General features: G+C 37.8%; 1 long non-coding RNA gene across 1 annotated transcript; it reads right to left on the minus strand.

Moving 5' to 3' along the window:
• Window positions 1-1,692: 1,692 nt before the first annotated feature.
• On the minus strand, window positions 1,693-23,520 carry LOC142052539 (uncharacterized). The gene is made up of 3 exons (XR_012658866.1): window positions 23,440-23,520; window positions 5,978-6,144; window positions 1,693-3,486 (listed from the first exon to the last, which is right to left on the minus strand). It is a non-coding gene; the product is annotated as an uncharacterized LOC142052539 (long non-coding RNA).
• Between the last annotated feature and the right edge of the window lie 226 nt (window positions 23,521-23,746).

The raw sequence follows: 23,746 nt of genomic DNA on the forward strand, positions 1-23,746 counted from the left end.
ACATCCTTTTTGTATAGCGGGGACCAGAACTGTACCCAGTACTCCAGGTGTGGCCTGACAAGTGCTGAGTAGAGCGGGATGATGACTTCTTTATCTCTGCTGGCAATGCCCTTTTTGATGCAACCCAGCATCCTGTTGGCCTTCTTGGCCGCAGCAGCACACTGTTCGCTCATGTTGAGCTTCCTGTCCACCAGGACCCCCGTGTCCCTTTCCACAGAGCTGCCCTCCAGCCATGTGGATCCCAGCCTGTGCTGCACTCCTGGATTATGTTTTCCCAGGTGCAAGACTTTATACTTGTCCTTGTTGAACTTCATAAGGTTCTTGCTGGCCCACTCTTCCAGCGTATCCAGGTCTCCCTGCAGAGCAGCTCTCCCTTCTGGAGTGTCTGCTTCCCCACTCAACTTGGTGTCATCAGCAAACTTCATCAGGCAACACATGATGCTGTTATCCAGATGACTTATAAAGATATTGAATAACATTGGGCCCAATATCGATCCCTGGGGGACTCCACTTGTGACAGGTTGCCACTTGGAAAAGGAGCTATTTATCACCACCCTTTGGGTGCGGCCTGTCAGCCAGTTCCCCGCCCACTGCACAGACCACTTGTCTAGGCTATAACGCATTAATTTCTCCAGCAGGAGACTGTGGGGGACCATATCAAAGGCCTTGGAGAAGTCTAACCAGGCAAGTCACTTTGTCATAGAAGGCCACCAGGTTTGTCAAGCACGATCTGCCTTTAGTGAATCCATGTTGGCTTTTCGCAATCACGTGCTGCATTTGACTTCTGGTGGCCCCCAGGAGGATTCGTTCCATAACTTTCCCAGGGATTGAAGTAAGGCTGATGGGCCTATAGTTACCCAGATCCTCCCTCGAGCCTTTCTTGTAGATAGGGGTAACATTTGCCTTTCTCTGATCCTCTGGGACATCCCCTGTTCTCCATGACTTCTCGAAGATTATGGAGAATGGCCTTGCGATGATGTCAGCCAGCTCTCTCTACACCCTTGGGTGGATGGCGTCAGGGCCCATTGATTTGTAGGGGTCAAGCTTCTGTAGTAATTCATACACTAACTCCAGCTGCTGCCGTGCCTGTGCTCTCAGCAGCCCGGCTCCAGGGGAGCAGGCGCAGTCCCCTGCCCTCCCCAAGCTGCCCGCCACGCAGGCTCAGTGCAGACCCATTCGGGAATGTTCCGTCTTGCAAGATTAATTCTGCCTGTATTCATGAGCCACAACTAGGCTCTGTGCTAGCCAATGTACAAAACGGAAAAAAGTCATTGCTCCAAAAAGCTAACCAAAAAATCAAGTATACCTTTAGTAGACTCTAAGATGAACAAAATGTGATACAGTATGATCATATACTATAAAAGTGATATATTATATATATGTGTGGTAGGATCTGTAAAGAAACAATCTTTGAATGGCTAAAAAGAAAGATTAAAACAAAACTATCTGCACTAAAATAGAAAGAGAGGCAGTTTTACAATGCCAATTTCCCAGTGCAACATTTGCAGACTCTTCTACAAGCTGAACATGTTTTAAGCTGGTAATATCTACCCATCAAATGCTACAGGGAACACTGACAAAAACCCCAACAGATAATAGTGTGGAACCTTCCAAGAATGGCCTGCACTTGGTCCAGCTGTCTGCCTTTATTTTGCTAGTACTTTTCAAATTTCATGTAATAAACTTAATTTTGAAACAGTATTATGCAAGTTTATTTGATTTCCTGCACTTGCCTCTTGGCAAAGAAAAAGAAAAATGAACCAGTATTGACAAAGATGGCATGTATAGATAGGTGATTACAAAGCAGCACATCAATCTCATTCCATCATGATGAAGTAATGTGCATGGTGGGCACAACTGCAACCAATGAATAAAATATTTAATTTGAACAACATGAAAAATGAGGTAAAACTGAAGAAGGCAGCAACTTTGCATAAATAAATGAGTATACTTCCATAAAGACTGTTAAGGGATTTTATTACATAGTGAAAAAAAATGCTATAGGATTTATCATTAAAAGAACCAAATTTTTTTATATACAGAAGGAGAAGAGAAAGCAAATAGAATGCAGAAGCTATTCAGGCCCTGTTCCCACTAGAAAACAAAAAATTCAATCAATAGCTAGGGTGAGATGTTCAGTAGCTGTAAATCAACACAGTTTCCATTGGCTTAATAGAAAGACATTGATTTACTCTACCTGAGGATTTGGCCCCTAGCATTTTGCTGTAAGTAGGAAGTTCTTAAAAGTTAAGAAAGGTTTGAGAGAAAGCTTCATCTTGTAACATAGCACACATCTACAAAGCAGGGATGCCAAGTAGATACTAGATAGTTATCCACTCATGATAAGATTTTTCACTGTGATAGCAATTTACTCTAGGCAAGGTAGTTCAAAAACAAAAGATGAGAATTATCTGATTGGAGAGCTCAAGCAGTCACATAAAAGCATGTGTCCAAAGTTAGACAAAAGAGCTTTAATGCAGCCAGCACAAAGGTGCAAACCCAAGTTTCATTTCTTCAAGGTGATTGATCCTCTCCTTTAATAGAAGCCAAGAAAGCTCAGACACTAGTAGGAGAAAAGTAGTTTTACATTTGCATCTCCACTGAACTTTTAACCTAAACTCCCTGCTCTTCCCATTGCCCCAATCTTTTGACTTCAGTGCTTCTTCCCACAGCATTCAACATCCATAAGACTGACTGTGCAAGTCAGAGAGAAGATGCATCTAGCACACATCTTCCAGAGGAAAAGCACAAGGACTTTGGTTGTGCTGGAACACAAAAAGAAACCTCTCAAAAGGAGACACAGGATCTGCCCGTGCTGATATTTAGAGTTAAGCTTAAGGAAAGGCCTTGTCTGTTCTGAGCCACATAAGCCACCCTGCTACAACACAGCCCACTTAAAGCCATCAACATTGTCATCTTTGATACCCAAAGTAGAGCTTCTATCCAATTTAACATGTGGACTACTTTTTAGGCTAGTCCCTGACAAAGTCAGAAAGAGACATATAGAAGGATTGTGAAGCAGAAGCAGAGCACCACAGGATTGCTACTGACAGAAAAGCTACACTTAAGACCATCAAAACAAAGTGAATTTGAAACATTGCAGAAAGTGTCAGGCTCATAAAAAAGGTAGCAAGATCAGTCTAATCAAGACAGACAGGTAGTGATAGTTTAACTATCAGATGGATAGCAGCTGGAGCTGGGCTTCAGAATAATCTTCAAGTCTACCTTGACTATCAGAGCTGAGACATTATCACTGTCACTCAAGCAACTGGAAATGTGTGTTCTAACCTACATAATCTTGTCAGATTTCTATAATCCATCCTGTTGAAAGCTTACGTGTAGAAAGCATTTAGAAAATACTACAGTTTTGTCCGGTTTCCCATCACCTCAAGGATCACTGAGCAGTTGGTGGCCATGCAGCACGCCTCATGTATAGCTCACATTGTCTTCTCCATGAAAGCGCCAGACGTAGAGGAGGAATAGGAGCTGTAGTGATAAACAGGCAACAGTTAAACCTGATGACTAAGAATACAGAATGAAAAACTGAGATCCTCTTTTTTCCTCCTTCATTTCACCTCCAAAGATAAATGGTATATTCAATTTCTCAGAAGAGCATCCTCCATGCAAGATGAACTATAAAAATCCTGTTATTTCTGATCACTATTGTGTGAGTTCAAGAATGTTTCTTCCTTTGCTTTAAAGCACGTGTTAGTGATGTTGCATTGTCAAAATGAAGTCTTATATCTGTCAAGATATAAATAAAAATATTATTTTTCCTCTGACTTCCAGATAAACCATTAATTATACCATATAGCAAACAAAATTGGGTTTAGGTACTTAGAAGAAGAAATGTGTTAACAGTGTAAAATATGTATGCCAAGTTTCAACAAAGAGGACATTTTGCTAATAAGTGTAAGCTCCTTAGAGATGCAGGTCAGCATTATTTCTGTCTGATTTAAGGGAAGCATTTGTTTGGGCAGCTGCTGGTCATAATCTGAAGTTTTTTTTAATTGGAGCATTTGTGTTTAGTTTCATACTAGCTTTATAGGATGATTTTTTCACATTCTCTTAGCTGCCTGGCATTCACTGTGTTCATTCAAGGTGCCAGTTAGCTTGCCATCTGCACCAGTCACTGCACCATTGAATTGTGCCTTTGGTTTGCTACAGTGAAGAAAATTAACTCTATCCCAGCTAAAACCATGACACCATTATAAACAATGGTCAAGCTGCTTTCAGATCAAGATGTGGGTTAGGAAAAGCTAAACAGGGCTTTTAGATTCATTTGTAGTTCCATAATCACATGCTCTGCCCCACATCTCATCAGTCAGCTCCTTGGAGTTATTTACAGCAGTTCCAGGGCTGTTCTAAACAATATTCATAACCTACAGCTACTCAAGATGTTTTGAGCATGCACCTTTTTCAGTAGCTACATATTCCTGTCCTAAAAGATCTAAGATCAGACATTAACATTGCCATATCATTGAGAAATACATATAGGTATCCTTAGCCTGTTCATCTGGGTTTTATTGTTGTTTAATGCTCTGAGACTGGTGCAAAGCAAAGTTAATATATTAAGAAGCCAGGAGCTATAACACTGGTAGGAAAAACAGTCATCATAAAAGTACACAGTTGCATTCAACTTCCCTCTATGAAATACAGGCTGTTTTATTCATCCTGTGCAATTATCATCCAGTTGTTATTTATCATAGGGTTCTAAAAAAGTGAAATTTTTTTGCAGTTGGTTTAATCAAGCTACATTTCAAACAAAGCTGAATTTCAGGATTCAACAGGCTTTCCAAACCTATGATCTGGTTTCAGGTGAGCAGTCTCTGGAGAGGGAAAGGGAAACTTAAGTTTGAAACAGTATGCTTGTGGAAGTAGCAGTATTGTTTGTCACTAATGCTAAGGGCAACAAGTACTTCGCATGAAAGAATCCGATTCATTAATGCTTTTAAGGAAGCTATTGCATCTTTAGACATTGCAGTTCAACACTTTTTGTACCTTACCAGTGAAACACACATTAGAAAAGAGCCTTTTCCCACTTATTTGCAGCTGCAAAAGCTAACTTCAGCCTTAGTGACTTTTTTTCCAGCTACTAGATAAGCATATTTTGATTGGTTTCTGGTTTGATCACCATTCTGTGGTAGGGAGAGCAAGCCTGAAGTCCTATTGACTCAGAGAGAGTCTCAAGAGGCAGCTTTCTCCCAGGGTCATACAGTGATTCAAGAATCTTGGAATTCATTTAAAAATCACTCCTATCCAGCTCACTCAGCAGCAAAGAAAAGCTTGAGACCCCCAAAGACTCAAAACCAGGAGGTAAATCAAGAACAGCTCTAAAGCCAGCTTCATAACTAATTTTAATTTTTAAAATCTAACACCCTTTTTTTTGTTATTCACTCGATATAATAAGCACTACAGTCCAGGTGGCACCTCCTTGCTGTGTGTCCCCACAGAGGAACAAGAAAGCACAGTTATGTGGAGTCAATTCTCAAGAGTTACTCCTCCTTCAAGAGTTACTCCTTCACATGATGGGGTAGAGAGTGTACCAGCCAAGGCCAGAAGCAAGCAGAGCAGAGCTTCAGCTCCCTCTTTAGCCGTATCTCCAAGTCAAAGGAGTCAGTGCACAGAGGACAAGGCCTCATGCTAGAGGTCTGAAGGAGCTTATTAATTTCATCCTGTCAAGAAATATCATAACCAAGAACTACATGGTCACTCACTGAGACATTATCCGATTCCTGATCAGCTTTTGTGCTACATAGCATCAGGTGCATTATACCCCTTACCTAAGTGTGATCACTCAGCTGATGTGCTGTATTTTGTCAGCTGGTTCCCCTTGGCAATCATTAGAGAGAGGCAGGTTTTTGCCAAATATTCCTCAAACCACCTAATGCCCCCTTGGCTGCAATTCTCTTTCCACAGAATACACAGGGAGATAGAAGTTCCGGCTTCTTGTTTAGCTACCTCTAAGCATGCCTACCTCTATGCAGTGTGAATGTCCTTACAGTCATTTACAGTTTGTAGAAAAAAATGCTGTTTAGGCCTCCATGATTCACAGCAGAAGGAAAATTCTTCCTACGACCATGTATTTGGCATCTTGTCACTTATATCACACACTTCTGACAGAGATAGACTATCTTCTGCCTGCTGATAGGGAGACACAAAGTTGAAGTCAATGAATCTTTTGTACAGGAAACTGTAATTCATCACACACTAACATAATGTGGAACAGCCCCTATCCACTGAAAGTGTGATTTTCTCTCAAGTGAAAGGATGCCTATTTCATCATTGTGTCATGATATTTATTTTTTTAGAGACAGCAATGATATTTTAAAATAAGGAAAGAATTTATTTCTGCCCCTAATAAAAAATTAATATGGAAGAATGCACTCAAGATAATAACAATTATCAATGACATTTTTCTGTTATTTCTTTATATCTAATGCAGCAGGATTCCTTTCAGACCAAGGTCACAAAAGTCACACAGCCTGCATCTAGACGTATTGTCCTAATCCATCCCACCTCTAAGACAGCTCAAAACCCATCACCCAAGATCTGATACTCTCCATGGAGGAACCTGGTTTTCCCCACAGGCTATACAGGAGATCAATGAGATATGACATTATTTTAGTAAATATGGTAAGTTATTTTTTTGACTGCTTAATGGCACAAGGACCAGATACCTTTATAGACCTAGATCTATTTTACAATTTTAAAGTATTTTTATACTTTTAATAAGTTCCACAGAGATTTCAGAAGCTTTCATATGAAATAGCATCTTTGCTCGGTCAGTTGGATATGTTGGTACACGGTACACAATCCTAAATAATCATGTGAAATCTCTTGACTATATAGAATGTAAAAGGATAGTAAACCAGCAACTGGATAATTGAGATCAAAATATGGAAATACTTATGTGGAAAACATACAGGGAAATGCCAAATTGCATCAAGAGTGGAGTTTAAAGTGATAGTGCCAAACAGCTAGCTGTTCCCACTGAAGTTAGCAGAAATTTTTACAAGAGTAAGGCACCCAAAAATATCTAGTAAGGTGTCAAGAATTAATTTAGAAGTCAAGGAGGACTGGTTTCCAAAAGCACCACTTATTCAGGCTTTCTCTCCAAACTCCAGATGACTGCTGGGTAAGCTGTTGAATACAGGGCATTTAACTAGAAAACTGCATACGTATTTCAGGCACCAAGTCTCACACAATCAATTTAGAAAATCTTTGTCCATTTATTTTCTTGTCTAAAACAAATAAAACTAACCTGGTTTAGCTGGCAAATGCACTGAGGGATAGTTACCCCCTCTTGAAAGTAAAAGCTATCATCAGTAAAATATGGTCGTATACTTTATGTGCTCTCAAAACAAACCTAATCATTTTATATAAAATTTAGAGAAAACAAGCAAAGCAGGGTGTGGAATGCTACAGAACACAGGCAAACAACAATTTTTAAATGAGACTTGAAGCTCAGACCCAGAGCTACAGCCTTTGGGCCTCACTGAATTTTTATTTGAACACAGTAGTAACTTTTATTATTGCTCTAATCCACAGGAATGTGTCCTAGAGAGTGCACTGACAGCTATTATCCTCCTGGGTGTATCAGAGTAAGACAACCAAATGGCTTTGCAGGGAACTTGTTCGAGTGCAGCCAGTGTGTCACAACAGACAACGTGTATGCAATAAACACCATGACCCGTATGTACTCTTCTGATTCTCTCACATAATTAAGGCTAGAGAAACATAGCTCTTATTTTCGTTTTCATTCTACATGTTGTTTTTTATCTGAAAAGACCCTCATTACAGACTAGTCATAGAACTGAGCCTGGGGATGTTCATTCCCTCTGAAGTGATAAATGGCCAATTCATAACAGGGCTGGTTTGAGAACCAGCAATCAATACAGGCACTAAAGTATGGTTTAGACGGCCATTCTGGTTCTTATCGGTGTGCACAGACAACGATAACACAAAAACACTGATATCAGAGTACTATGTGATTACCTCATCTCTCTTTACTAGGGGACACTGCCCTTCATCAGTGTCACCAACAAATCAATTGGTCACTTAAGAAGATGTCTGTAAGTGCTCATCTTGTCTCTTTCTTGAAATGTATTGCAACCATTTTTCCGTTAAGTTTCACATAAAAAGGATTTGCTGGAGCTGTGCAACTGGGATAAACCAAAGAACCGATTTACTGAAGTAGCTTAGAAATGGTTTAATACTGCAGTGGTGTCAACAAAGCAGATTTTAAAAAATTTCCTTCTGACAACAAAGGAAAAACATCCACTCCAAAGCCATGCATAAAGGGAACCTTTTTTAAAAAGTTTTCCCACCTGTCTAAAGGGGAAAACAACATTCACCTGAAGGGCTTTGAGATCTACAAATGAAGACAGCACTATTAACTGTATTTTTAAAAGTGAAGTGACAACAGTGCTATAAAATAAAAATATCTTCACCTTAGCAAGCCTGACAGAAGAGAAAGATGAAAATAAATAGAAAAATAATGAAGCGATGCTTACGGCTTCCACAGAGTCTCAGTTTTCCTGGACCCATAGTCCTTTTGACTCCTAAGCAGAATTTCCATTCTTACCACTGCCAGTTTATGACCCGCCAAAGGTATCTATATAAATTATTTGCTTCAAAGCTGTAATTCCAGAGTGTTGCGAGTAAGACTCACTGCATACGTAATGGAGAACTGGTATTCATGAGAGTGACTTTCTGAATATCTACCAGCTATACCTCAAAGGACTAGAGCAATGGATCACAAAGTCTGGAAGTCATCAGCAGGGGCCACTGAAGCATCCAGGCTACCACACTGCTACTCAGCTGATAGCTCCCAACTCACAGGGACATCAAGACTCCAACACAGAGTCTTTCTTGCACTTCCAGCAGTTGCTCTCAGGCTTGAAGAGGTAAGCTAACATCCTCTGCCTTCCACATGTGCAAGGCTGCACCATATCGCAGATGCACACTTCCCAGTCTACAGTTAATAACTGTACATAATTTCTTAGCAGGCTGTCTTTAAAACTATGTCTTCTCACACATTGCTTGATAAATGTGCTTTTCCCTTTAAGGGCAGCTTTTCCCCTGCGTACCGTTTTACTTGCTGTAAATGTAAGCTTGAACTTGTATCACAGCTCAAAGTATAGTTGTTAAGAATGTTAGAAAATACGTTTGGGAATATGTTACTAAAAAAAGCATAGTCAAATAATAAAACACCTAATTGTCATATATCTAAGCAGGATTGCCTGCAGAAACCTTATCACTACTGCATAACAATTTTGGTCCAGGACTGGAAACCATGAAGTACAAGCCATAACACAGTAGATCTACTTGAAGACAACAAAACCAGGCATTGTCAGAGGATGAAATGTCACATCTTGCAAAAGCACAATCAGAGTGCTCATATTAAACTCAAGCATAGACAAAAGGATCAACTATTATATCAAAACCACAAAAATAATGGCTAGCAAAGAAGTTTTTAGAAGTCATCAGGTGTTTAGCCCTTTATATAAGGGAAATGTGCACTTTTAATGGTACTGTCATTACACAAGACTTCCCACATGCAAATAATGTGAGAGAGCACAGGCACCATTTAGCTCTGCAATCTAATATGATCACAGTAATGATAATCCATTCATCTTGATCATTTTTCACAGATGTCTTCTGCATTATGGAAAATGTGAACCCAGGTTTGGGGTGAACTGTCTACCCCATAAGCATGTCTATACCTAGTTCTTCAGTCATGATCTCAAGGGCTCACCAACTACCCAGACTGACACAGAGCAATCCTTATCTTTGACTGTCAAACTGTCTGTAACCACACTGTCTGCAGAGGTTGTAAAATATTTCAGCACAAGACATGGATACTGTTTTCATGAATGACAAAATGATCTGTATCAGGGCAGCTGAAAAGGTGTTGGTTATACTACATTAGCTCCATTGGGTTCAATATAAACTATGAAAATGGTATGGTAGCAGCTGGAAAAATACCTTTAACATCTCAGGAGAGAAATGTAGATTCCTTTGCTGATGGGCAGTCTTTCACACCTGCCCAAACTGACCATTCATTTCTAGAAACATGGTGCCATTTAAGACACTACAATAGGCACTGAGTATTAACCAATAATCTCTAAGGGGAAAGCTGTCCAAACCATAGCTAAAGACCTAGCACTGTTTCTACTTCAACTTGGACAGATTCTTTGTTTTCAACAGCTTTTCTTCTTCTTTATTCCACAGATGTTAGATGAAATTATCTGTGCTCTTAGAGCACTCTTTTCCATGGCAGATCACAAGTACTGTGCCTTAGCAATGGTCATCAGGTTTCATTGGTCCAGATACCATTCAGAGCCTACACATACAAAGCAAAGACTGTAAAACAACCCAGTCTAAATCTATCCTGGAAATAGGAAAGGAGAGTTTGTAGTTATATTTCTCTGGGCTTCAGAAGTAGTTTCTCCGCTTAATGGTTATTAAATCAACTTGAATAGCAGTGGAAGTAGAACTAAATACTCAAGCTTCTTACACTCACTACAGTTTATATAATTTTCATATTTGCTCCTAACATTATTTCTCTACAGTTTCCTCACTACCTGTTTGGCAACAACAAAACAAATGAATTAAGGAAGTAATTCAATAAAAACTTGATTTACTTTAGAAAGAAGAGAATGGTTTTAATCTTCTTAAAGTGGTCCTTTGATGGTGATAATTTTCAAGACTGGGACCTATTATAGATGGAAGGATCATGCGAAGTTTTGTCTTTAGAGTAATCAAGCTCCAGTGAATCTTCTGAAGAAAACAAAGTGTTAATAATAGCAGAAAGTGCAAAGCTATTATATATCAAGGGCCAAAGTCTCTAGTGTAATGAAATAAGCAGAGCATGTCTGCAAATTCAGGCAAGGTAAAGGCAAACATTTCTATTGCACATTTCTTTAAGAGAAGATAAAGAGCACTGAATCAATAAATCACTGAAAAGATTATTATTTCGTACAAGCTGAAGGTCAGTGCAGGTCATTCCCACTAAAGCAGACAGAGTTTGTTAATTTAATCCAGCAGATTTGGCAGGGAAACCAAACAGGAATTTAATCAGCAGCAGAAGGTGGCGAACATCTCTGAAAATTGAGTAATCATTGTGCCAGACAGTAAACATCATTATGGAAACTAAAAAAGGAAAGACAAAAGTGTCCCCTTTTCACACTGTTCATTAACTTCTTCAAACAGGTAATAAATGATTTAAAACAACTGTCTCTGGAAAACAAAAACACCACATATAAAAGCAGCCGGTCAATAGTTTAGCACATTTATGACAACATTAGACTTCTCTTAACTATAGCTCTTCCTTCTCCTGTACTGTAATTCTTTCTTTAAAAGCTGCCTCATGAAGTAATATTGCTATTGCTCTAATAAAAAAGAGATTCATTTACTCTTTCAGCTTTTTCCAGTTCATAGAAATACAAAAAAACCAAACATTTTCAAATAAATTTTCCTGTATTTTGCAAGAATTCCCAAGATGGAATATTGACATCTGAAGCTCTTCAGCACACTATATGCTGGTATTTTGTTTGTTTGGGCTTTAGATTATTTTTTTCATTTACACAATACTGTATTTGCAACAATGCCATCAGCATTTTATTTCAGAGATGAAGCTATTCCTACCACAAAACACTTCTCTCAGTGAGTCTTTCTGTTTCTACCTACATCTAATTAAATGTTTTTCTTCCCCGTATATTTATTAGGTGCTTATATTGTAAGAGGATAAATTCTGCTCTTAATAAGAAGAAATTCAGGTAAACTGGTATAGTAAAGTAGTTAATGTCTTTCACTGACATAAGACTTAACCCTTGTGGTTTACAAAGGAAATTCATAAAAAGAAAATTTATATTCTAAATTAAAATAAATCCTTTGCTGAAGTCACTCAGATGATCCTGTACCCAGTAGGCATATTAAACTGTAGAGACCTCATGTTCACAGTGCTTAAATTTCAGGCTTCTGCAAATACAGAGAAGAAAGTCTGTGTCTAAAAGTTTTTTGAGACAGTCTTCTGTTTATACTGGAAAACTCAGTAGTTTAGAATTCCAAGCTTATATGTTGCTACATTGATATCTATGGAAGAGAGTTAATTATTTCCTAATTTCTCCATGGAATGACATTTCAGAATTTGCATAATATTCATTATATCAGAATTTCCAGCAATCTTTGATCAAAATCTTAGTCTTTCATTTCTAGGAAAGAGAACATCTTTTTGATGCTAAAAGCAGAAAGACCACTTTCCATTCTAATGTAAGATCAGCAGACCCATTGTGAATGGATTCTGCTGGCCTGATCTGACTCTTATTCTGTTGGTTAAAAGGAAGCCAGGCAAAGCAATTTGGAGATTTAAAATGTCAGCACTTCCTTAATTTAGTGCTTAATTTCATTTGAATAACAGAAATAGTTATGCTGCTAGTGACAATAAATAAGACATGCTGAAACCATCTTTGATGATGGCCAACGTGTAAATCACCTCTTTCATCTGAAACAATTTAAAGTATTGCAAGCATCTTGCTACTTCACCACGGAAATAAGATTTCTGCTCAGCCCATTGGCAGTATCCAACCAGCACATAGCATACATGAAATGCTACTGACATCGCCAAAGACATGGAGACAAATTTCAAGGCATTAGTAATTCCTGCAAACAGGACCTCCATTTGTTTAACCAACTCACTCGTGGGAACCGCACTCAGCATATTGCTGTCATGCAATGTAACTTATTCTATGGTTGCTGAGACAAACTGAGGGAATTGCAGCATTTCACAGAAATCAGGAATGTTTCTGAGGTACTGCACTGATAACAAGTTGTTTGCTTACATTTTTACGTGCTGTATTCCACAGTGAAGCTGAAGCAGATCCACTGCTGGTGATGCATGGAGAGGACCATATCAGAGGCAGAAAGCATTACAAAGATGCCATCTGTCAGAGTGGATATCCCGCAAATGATTTGTAGGATATACCAACATTACTGTTTCAGATCTGGAAAGTACTTTTGAAGTGAATCTCCCAACCATTCCCAATTACTGCTCTCCCTGTCACATCCAGGTGTGGTTTTGGACCACATCAGCTAGGGCACTTGGGCTGGTAATGAGGTCCAGTGCACAGAACGAAGCAAGGCAGCAGCAAAACCCTTAACCTCTACAGAGTGCTCATGTCAGGTCCTCTGCAACAACTGTTTTGCCCTGCAGATCCATTCCTACTATGTTGCAACACTTGCAAACAGAGATGAAGCCAGACTGCCTTGGTCTGTCTGGGATGGACTGGGACAGTAATCAGTGGTTTCCTTCACAAACTCTGAAACTAACTTGCAATGATTACTTTGGACAGAGGATTTCATTCAGTAGGATGGATATGCTTTATTTACCATAGTAATTTTTTCCAGTGTAAACATGGTGTTAGAAAACTGTGATTTTCTAAACAAATGAGACATCAAAAACCTATCAGATTTCATTGGAAACTGGGCGCCTAACACTTGTGGAGAACATCTTAAGTTTATCACGTGGCAAGTTCACTAAAATGTCTTTTATTTCCATTTTTCCTGTAAAATAAAAATGTATGCAGGCAAGAAATGCTTTACTGGTAAATCCACTCCTTGCTAGAAATTCCTGGTGATTTGATACACCATGATAGTCACAGCTTCCCTTTAATAGTGGTAATTGAGTTAGGCCTTTCTATTACAAAATGCAAAGGCAACTTAACTCCAAGAGTATCTCCTATTACTATGAACAGTTTAAGATGTATGGCTTTGCAAAAACAATATCTGCCAGGGCAGACAGCGCCCAGTAGGCGTTTTCAGTTCTATCCCTATGCAAACATTTGTCAATTCAGTGTAGTATTTCACTCTATTTCCTGTTAACACCTTCAAGGTAAAAATGGATACTTCAAAATTTCAATACAGGTTTTGACTTAGAAACACTTAAAGACAGTGTATTATTACCTAATCACTCAGAGGTAAAACAGAAGAGCAAGACTCAAATTTTGCAGAATTTATAAATGTTTGGTCCTTCAGTTAAATTTTCTTTTAGAGCTGATGGTGCCCTGTTACTTTTGTCATAAGAAACTATTTTAGAAAGTTCAGTTCATTGGCTCAGTTTCACAAATCTCCAAAGCTATATTTTGTTCCTGAAGTAAAATATTGCAAAAATAAAGCTAACTTTTAAAACTATTTTAGAGATAAATAATTCATATCTGATGAGCTGTGAAAAAATAGAAAGTTACAAAGGAAAAAAGGGGGATGTAATGAATTTAACAGAAATGCCACATGGTTCTTTTTTAATGATGTTGATATTTTAATCCTAGAACAAGTGTTTGCAAGGCTCCAAATGTTGGCTGAGAAATAAAAACCGCTAATTACTTTGCTTTTAAAAGAATACTTTTCATTCTTCTATAGATCTTTTTAAAAGAAATAATCTGAATATCAATAAATCATAGATTTTTGAAACTACTGTGATCGGGCAAGCATTTCTGAGATGTGGATCACAGCCAATAACACAATCTCTTCATTTTATTTTGTTGGTTACGGTTCTTTTACAGCATAAAGGTTCTTCTGAACCTTTATGTATTTTCTCCCAGTACGTTTTGCTGAAGAGTTCTAAGGTTGTACTCATGAAAATGAACTTGAGCCCCGGGTCACCCCTGCATCTAACAGCATATAGCATAGGAAAAGGCTAACACAGTCCATAGGGATTAAAAGCTCAATGGACAAAGATCACCTTAGTGAGTTTTAAAATCATACCCCTTAGAAAACAGATACAATACAAGCAGTGGCTGGGCAAACTCTTAATTGATTCACCTCTTGGAAAGAATGCCTTCAGAGATACTGTGAATCCATCAGTTCTGAGCCTTTCCTATTTGTTTTCTGAAGAAATAATGATATACTGATTTTTGTACATACTACTTACAGCTAAGTGAAAAGAAAAATCTGTGGAATAAGTTATATTCCTGTTCTGTGAAACCCAGAAGAACTATAGTCTAAAAATTATTTAATTGCCCTTTCTCCTTCTTTGAAGAAATTATAAGAGGCTGCTATCCTGTTTCAACTTCCAGAAATAGAACAAGAGCAATATCCTTCCTCAGAACCAGGATCTTAGACAAGGAAAAATCCAGACAGATTATCTATGTTATTTTAGAGCATTGAAACTTTTGCCAGGATATCTTACAGTGCAGATAAATATAGAGATGATACCCCAGATTTCAGCAAAGGGGAAGAAGGATTTCAAGATGAATTTTCAGTTACCCCTTTGAAGTTCATGCATATTCTGTGGAAGAACCTGTTTAAATATATTAAAATAATTATTTTATGTAGGTGACATGCTACATACAGATTTTGAGAAAGGGTTAGCCCTAGGAGAGGACCCTGTAGAACAGGTCCTCCTGCCAGTTTAAATCATCTCAGCATAAACAGGGAACGAGTCACAGAATACTTTTTCTATAGGCTTTCTTTATCTTTTCTCCCAGACTCTTAACTTTGTTCATGGGGTAGGCTTTTCCTAGAGGTCTATAAAACGAAGCAGTAAAAGGTGATCTATATAGCACCTTGCTCCATAGGTAGAAACTTAAAGGAGTTTTCCCTGTGGCCAGTAGCTTGTGTCTTTGGAATGGTGCTGTGTGCCCTCTTGCGGTCTTCAAGGTTCTTCAGTCCTACTTTCTTGAATACCGTGCAACAAAATTTACTAATAAAAAGAAAGTAAGAACTTTGAAAATGCAGAGTTAAGCTTACATGTGAAAATAAATAACAATAAAAACTCTGCTTGAAATGCACCTGGAAGACCACAGCACAACAAACATCTTGTTGATCTCTGGTTAAACAACTAAACCTACTGAAAACAGGCAAACACTTGCAAGGTACTTTTTTCAGGTCGTTATAATGAGGCGTACCATTCTCACTATTCAGTTGTTTCCAAAGGTTTAAAGACAACCTTCCTAGTAAGGTAAGATACCACAGCCTATGTGTCATATATGAACTACTGAGTGAGTGAGAGCAGCGTCTACCTGCCCTGATCTCATAGAGTTCCCTAGTGACTGACAAAACCAAATCTCTTCTGTTTCTGTCTAAAGGAAACGACGAAGTACTGAGATCAGTTGGCCTTTCATGGTAGACTATTCACTCGGTAATTTAGTCTATAGTCTATATGAATAAAAATGTAACCTTAAAAGGTTTTGAAAAAGATTTTAGCTTCTCACAGAATGTAATGTTAAAGTACAGATGAGTGCTCTGTGTGGAAGCCCTATTAAGACAATACATGATTTTGATTTTGCATATATCCTTAGCTGTTCTACAGAACACTGAACTTAATTTAGTCCCAAATGTAAAAAGTATTAATTAAGCGATATATTATATTAACACAGATATTTCTGATCCTATTCCTTAGCTTTTTATAGTAGAATGAGCATTTTCCTGAATTAATGTACATAGTTAATACAGTATTTAGAATATATTTGAAGACGTAACAATTTATTCGAAGCAGTGAGGTAAAATGAAAAGCTGTTCTAATAATATCATCTAAAGGCTTGTCCTAATAATATGGATTGTGTCCTCCTTTCCCCAGTGGAATTTCAAGCAAAATACAGGATTTGTTCAGGAATTGTGCAAAATTATTTTCAAGTTGTGAAATATTGTTCTTGATCTTGCTTATTTTATCACTTTGAATGAAACATTGACTGAGAACCTTCAGGAAAATCCATGTCTGTATAATGGAGATCTCCGCACAATTACCTTCCAATACTACCAGCAGGATTCACAAATGGTTTACAGGATTTGTCAAGATTATTAGTGTGTGTTTCTAAATGAGTTTCTGCTTTCAATACACAAGAAAGAAGTCCGAATTCAGAAGGTATTACCTTACTTCTGATCATGCCATGTCCAGTAAAGCTGTAGTTTCAATCTTTAATACAATTTAGCCATGCAGAAACAACTGCTGAAATGGCAGTACTCAGTGAAAGAAATTTTACACTGCACAACTACTCAAATTTTGGCCATTTTTACTGTAAGCAAAATGGCTGTAAACTGGTTAAAAGGGAAGTGGGATGACACTATATGTTGCAAAAAAAATTCTCTGATCATGTTAAATCCAGTTGGAACGTATAGGGTTCCTTGGGAGAGGTATGACATACAGCTTTTACACTTCAACGCCTCTCTTTTATCAGAACCATTTGCAGTATTATAGGGAAATGGACGGAAAGAACAACTGTAAATACATGATCAAGAAGAAAGGGAGCCACATATAAATGGAAATTCTGAAGGAAGTATGGAAGCAAATTGAAGGGAGGTCACAAAAGCTCCGGTTATTGCACTCTGTGAGTACAGTTATGAAAAGTCGTCGCTATGAAAGAAATTTACCTCCCAATCATTCTTTTGAGCTGTACCTACATGAAAACAAATCTGTACTGAATACAGTCTTGGGACCTCAATGTGCACCCACTTTTGCCTGCTTTGCCATTGTGTCCTGGATCCTACAGGGTCCTTTACTCCAATAGCCTTTATAAGATTGTGCCACTGAAAAGCTTGCCTTTCTTCTCATAACCTTTCTTTGATTTCCAATTGCTTTACTGCTATTGCTTTGATTAATCATTTTAAATGACCAGTTATCATTTGCAGACAAGCAGTTCACTTAACCAACTGTTAAAGTGCTGCTTCCTCCTTTCATTTTCTAGCCAGTTTACTGTCATATACACTATTAATTGAAGCTCAGCATTCCTTGATAGATAGCTTTTCAATTTCCTTTGAACTTAACAAGCAGCACTTCAAAGTCTTCCTTGGAACCTGGAGAGAAGGCTACACCCAAACCTTTTTGCACACCTTAGAAGAGAACTATAAGATACATTTTCACTGCAGAAGGCTTTCTTCTTTGCTTGTGCTGTGAACAAATCTTCTCTACATCTATCATCTCTTGTATTAATTGTGCTCCCTACGTTTTTCTGAAATGTTGTTTATTTCAGGCTTAATTTATCTACTTATTTAGTTTACACCTGTTGTATATGCAATTATGACTATATTTTTGATTCTAGATCCTTTGGTGGCTATTATTATATTTTGTTCAGTTAGACTGTGGACAGCTGGAAATGCTTGTACATGGCCTATCTCTCTCTGAAGATTTATTTGCTTTGTCCTTCTCACCTAAGATAAGTTATCCCAATAGCAGGAAACTGGGATACAATATGAATATGGTTATGTATTATAGAGATACTTTGAAACGTTCTGAACAAATCCAGAATATTTTACAGAAGAGATCAACATGGAAGCACATCCAGTGTCTGTTTTAAAGAAATGAGTGGTCCAGTTTTCTGTACCCACCTTCACAGCTCAGGTGTGTGAGCACTGGAAACAATTTCTGTTTCTGAACAGCAGTTTCACAGTGAGACCTAACAGGCGAGAAAACCTCAGATACAGCGCGCTCTAGTGTTTTCTACCAGCTGTTTTCAACAACTCCCACACGTGCTGTATTATAAACCTAAGGGATGTGACAGCCCTCATTTCCTATGGAAGCAATTTAAAGACCTTACGAAGGTCTTGAATTCCACTGCAGCATCTGACTTTGCAGGTTGGATGACAGAACCCACGTGTCCAATCCTGTGGATTTTTTTATTGATTAGTAATGGAAGCAGGCTTGAAACTGAAACTGAAGGGAGGTAGGCATCTCGCAGAACTGACATTAGAATTATCTCCACTTACCTATGTGTTTTAGCAACAGATTAGCACAAGACGTATCTATCTCAATCCACTTGAATTATAAGAGGATTTAATTTTAAAAGACAAGATAAAAACCACTAGTTTTGATCTTTAAAGAGCATACTTCAATCCAATGTCATTTCTTTTAAACTATTTAATGAGTGAACGGAACCTGGTGATTTTCTCAACCTAGAACAAAAATCCCACGTTCTGCTTAGCTTTCCCCCTGAAGCACATATGAGTGCTGCCATGCACCACACCCAAAACAGCACACACAAAGATAACAGTATCCCTGTACAGCGATCAAGCTATTTGTCATAAAGACCAAAAGGGATTATATAAATAATGCAGAATCTGAAAAAAGTGTGTGTGTGTGTGTGTGTGTATGTTATTTATGTGCTTATATAGGTATCACCTTGCCCTGAATTCTAAGGGTGCTCACTGCTGTTCATTTCTAAAAGTCTCATAGACTGAGAAAGGTTGATCTCTTATGAAAGCAGGGTTGTTACAATACACCCATGATAAGATCACTGTGCGCTGTAAATTATCACTCACCAGGTTTCATAACTTTTTCTGTTTCTGCCATAACTGATCATGTTTGTGAATATTCTTTTTACTTCAATTTATTTTTTCTCATCTGATTCCAATATAATCATCCTTTCTCTTTTTAAAACCCTAGTACTTGTTTTCTAGCATAAACTTAATGAATGACAATTGAAGGATATAAAATGTTATAACAATTTTATGCTATGATTTGCAACAATTTCATTGGGCCTACAGTTTCTCTATAACTTTCTTCTTACTTACAGTCCATACTTCCTGCAGACTACTTAGTACAAGGTAGGCTAAAATTTTCCTGGATAATGCCAAATATTCCTGATGTAAATAAACCAATTTACGCCCTTCTCTGACTAATTAGATTCAAATATACACATATCTGACCTTATTACATCCTTCATTTTGGACTGACACAATCCCTTTATGACCTCTATTTTCTTTAATGTAACTCTTAGGAACAGCCTAGTTTTATGCAAACATAATTAATCTCTCATCCTCTTTTTAGATACCCTTTGGCAACCTACTTACCATTAGCTACCTTCTCTTCATGAGTTTTCTCTTTGTTAACTCTCTTTCCTTAGTACTTCCCCCCTTCTATTCTCCCCGTTCCCTATTTGTTGATGTCTGTCTAATCACTTATTCTCATTAGAAGTACATTCTTCATTTAGTTTTAGAACTTTGTCCAAATTCAATCTCATCTATCAGTCCCCATCTCTTAACTTGAAAATTGAAAGTCTTTTTAAAGGCATGAAGTTTATTATATGATATAGCTTTCATTTATCCATTAATTAGATTAAAAGTTCGATTCCTGTTTAAATTGAAGCTTTTAGAAGTCTTGCTACCAAAGAGTTACAAGGATTATGATGATACTATGAAGTTGAGGTAAGATTTCTAAGGGCATTAAGGCTGAGATCTTGAAAGTTTTTGCTCTTGATTTCTAAAGGCTACACGTGTTAGATGGCCACCACACAATCCTGCTCAACAATACTTTTTCTTTCCATGGCAGACAGATTTCTTTATTTTCCCAGCACAACAGGGACCTTAGTGCACAGACATGATTACCGTGGTACAACTGGGCTCAGTGAGTTTTGAAACAGTACATGAGCAAATCATGTCTCCAGTCAGAAGAGAAAACACCTTCGATCTACAAACATGTCAAAGGCTACTGAAGGAGGAAAAATAAAACAAAAAGTAGGTTTTTATCTGCGGGAGGAAAGAAGTCCACTGCATCAGAGTTTCCACACTGCTGTCAGTGGTTCCACTACACTACTTGTCTGTTAGTGTCCTACTATTATTAAATTAATTCCTCAGAGAGAAACATGGCACAAAGGAGAGTTGAACGCTGTGGGCCTAATTCTGTTGTGTTAAGGGTTTATAATATTACTGTGTCCGCAGGGCTCCACATATCTGAATAAGGGAAGGCTTCATTGGCCTTAAAAGCAAGGTTTTACTCCAGTTCTGTTCCCAGTACTGGACAAAGACAGAAAAACATGCAGTAGATGGTTGTAGATATGCATAGCTGAAGTATATCCACAAGACCCATGTTATCTGATTTTCAGGCTTTAAATGCACAGTGTCTGTTGTAACATCTGTCTACAAGAACAGATTATATTATATATAATATTTTATATATATATAAAATATATGGAACAAACTGTATGTTTCTAGAGAGGATGAGTTTCTGTTTGTCTAGCAGTCCAATGAGTCAAAAACAGTGAGTAACAGTATGCATAGAAGCTTGAGAGCATGTGAGAGAGCATGTACCAGTTACTATAATACAGTGAACTAGGGCTGCTGGAGCAGTACTTGGTCTTGAAGTGAGGCAGGATGCTGAAAGGACACTATATTGAGAAAAGTGGCCTGAAATGGCCTTGGAACTAGAGATCTCAGAAAACAGCAGATGGCATGAGAGAGACTGAAAGTTACTAACTGACAAATGAGGAGGAAAAGTTTTCATAACAATATGTAATTCAAAGTCTGTTCAAGCAGAATCTAAAAAGCTTTCAGAGTCATTATCATGATTTCTGTAGCATTTCTACATCCATTAAGCAAATCTGAAAGCCTAAATGTTTGGATAGTAGCACTCAAAAAACTAGTTGCTAGCTCATAAAGAGAGCCTCAGAATCCTTTCTTGTCTGGTCCTGTTTAACTCCTTGGGAGAAAAGAACTCTAACACTTACAACAATAAAACATCAGTCATAATTTTAATGTGAAAAACAAATTAGTTTTGTAGTGAAGCCTCAGACAGGCTAGTGTGACCTTGATTTTGAATGAAATCCTAAGAGCAAGTTGCACCAACACAGGGTCCGAGCTGTATGATCTCCATGGACTGCATGGGATGAAGATCAGATAAACCTCTAGATGAGCAGTAATGCCAACCAAACAAAAGCCAATGATGTGTTTTACAGGTCCAAACCAGAGAGATCGCATCCATATTCACTATCCTCCTCCTCCAAAATAAAAAATTGAATAGGAAGAACCCACAAAAATCTCTCCACTTGAAATGGTGAAACTATGGTGGAGATAACCAGTGGATGGACTCAAAGAAGAAAAAGGAATAGGAATACAGGAATGCAGAAGACTGAACAATCTGTAGGCAGATAAGATCTGAAAGGAGGAAAATAACGCTCATTTTGACTTCAACTACAGAAAGAAAAGGCACTCCTGCATTCCCAGTAAGGTGGGACCATGACAATTGCACAATGTGTATATTTAAAAGGATGTTGTGAAATTCAAGGCAAACATTGAAGACGTTTAATAAATCAAAATGGGGTTGTTCCATACAGCTGCATAACAGCAAACATAAAACTTCTAGCTACAGACAAGAAAAATGATCATGCAAAAACTCAGTAATATTAATGGCCTGGTAACCTTAAAAAATTAAGACTTGAAGCTAAATGAAAAGTGCCATAAAAATTCTGCATTAATTTACTACAGACAAATCATGCCAGATCCCTTCTTCAATACAAAAACTGATTTTTAAGACTAGGAACATATGACCAAAGTTGACTCCAACAAATTTTCATGCATTCATCCTATGAGAAATCACCAGTTAAAATGAAGACAGGATTAGCTACAAGAACTGAAGGTAAGTAAGAAACTGACTGAAAATAAAATCATGAGCTGTTCTGAAAAGAACAGCTGTCAGTGTAGTGTTGTTCTTCAATAAACAGTCACCGTCACTGACCACAATATGGTGACATTTTTCTGATGGTGTAATAATTGAAAACATGATATTGTTGGATGACTGGAAACTTATACAGGAAGAAATTATGTACTAGGAAATTAATAGAATTTTTATAGAATAAGGTGCAAGGACCCACAATCAGGACATAACAAGTATTTCTGCTGTAACCTGGGAGCTTATTGGTAGGGAAATACTAACAAAGAAGGAAAAGAACAAGGGTGTCTTAAACTGTTGGTCAGTTTTAGAGTGATGATTTGCCGCCTGGTGCAATGCCTCCATAGAAAGCCCAGATATGATCCTAGGTTATATCAGAAGGAGTCAGTGTTCCTGTGGGAATATGGAAAATTACTGCTATTTTACAAGGTGTCACTGACAACTTATCTAGGTGGATAACTTTCTTTTAAAAAAATATTAATTCAAACCAGAATGATGCTGAGATGACTAGAAGGCTAGAGAAACCAGTACTACTAGAGTACACTATAAGGATTTTGCCTGTTCAGCTTTGCAAAATGAAAGTGAAGAGTGGATAAGATGGGTCTCTACATCAGAAGGATAATCACCAGAGGAAAGAAAAATTAATGTCGACAAAAGGCAAGAAGTGCGCTAGAATAAATGGATAAAAGGTGGTTATAAATAAATTTAGTTAGGAAATTGGGGCAGGTTCTTGCCTACAGAGGAGTGATGGTTAAATTCAGAATTCAGAACAATTTCTGGCCAAATATATAAGCATACAATGACTTACCTTGCTATTGCTGCTGCTTACTTCATGAAAACTTGGGGAACATATTGTACCCGTGTCATCTAATGGTCCCTATGACCACAAATAGGAATTTTGTCTCCATAAGGACAATAGCTTAAGCCCTTAAGATACAGAAAGGAAGCATTTATATTTGAAACAGAGTAAGACTTACACACATGAGGTTTCAAGAAACTCATGTTTTAAAAATTCTGACACTTACTTCAGGCTCCTCTAATTCTTAGACCCAGTTAGAACTCACCAGCAAGTCCTCTGCTTTCTTAGCATTTCCACCTAAAAGATACTACTGTGCCATGCCAGGAAGATTCCTTGCAACTTTGTGGGACTAAGATCCAACTCTTATTTCATTTACAGTGCACTTTGTGGACCTGCTGGCCAAAAAAATACCTTTAGTATCCATTGGGTGCTAACCAAAGCAATTTTTTTAACCTAATGGATAAAGTGTCTGTCATATATTTTAAAAATATTGTGTTCACATCCTCCTGGGGTTGTATTTTCGTTATAAATTCTTTATGTATTTCTTTCTCTCGGTGTCAAAGGGTTGTCAA

Source organism: Phalacrocorax aristotelis, chromosome 2, assembly GCF_949628215.1.
Source record: "Phalacrocorax aristotelis chromosome 2, bGulAri2.1, whole genome shotgun sequence".
Lineage (NCBI taxonomy): Eukaryota > Metazoa > Chordata > Aves > Suliformes > Phalacrocoracidae > Phalacrocorax > Phalacrocorax aristotelis.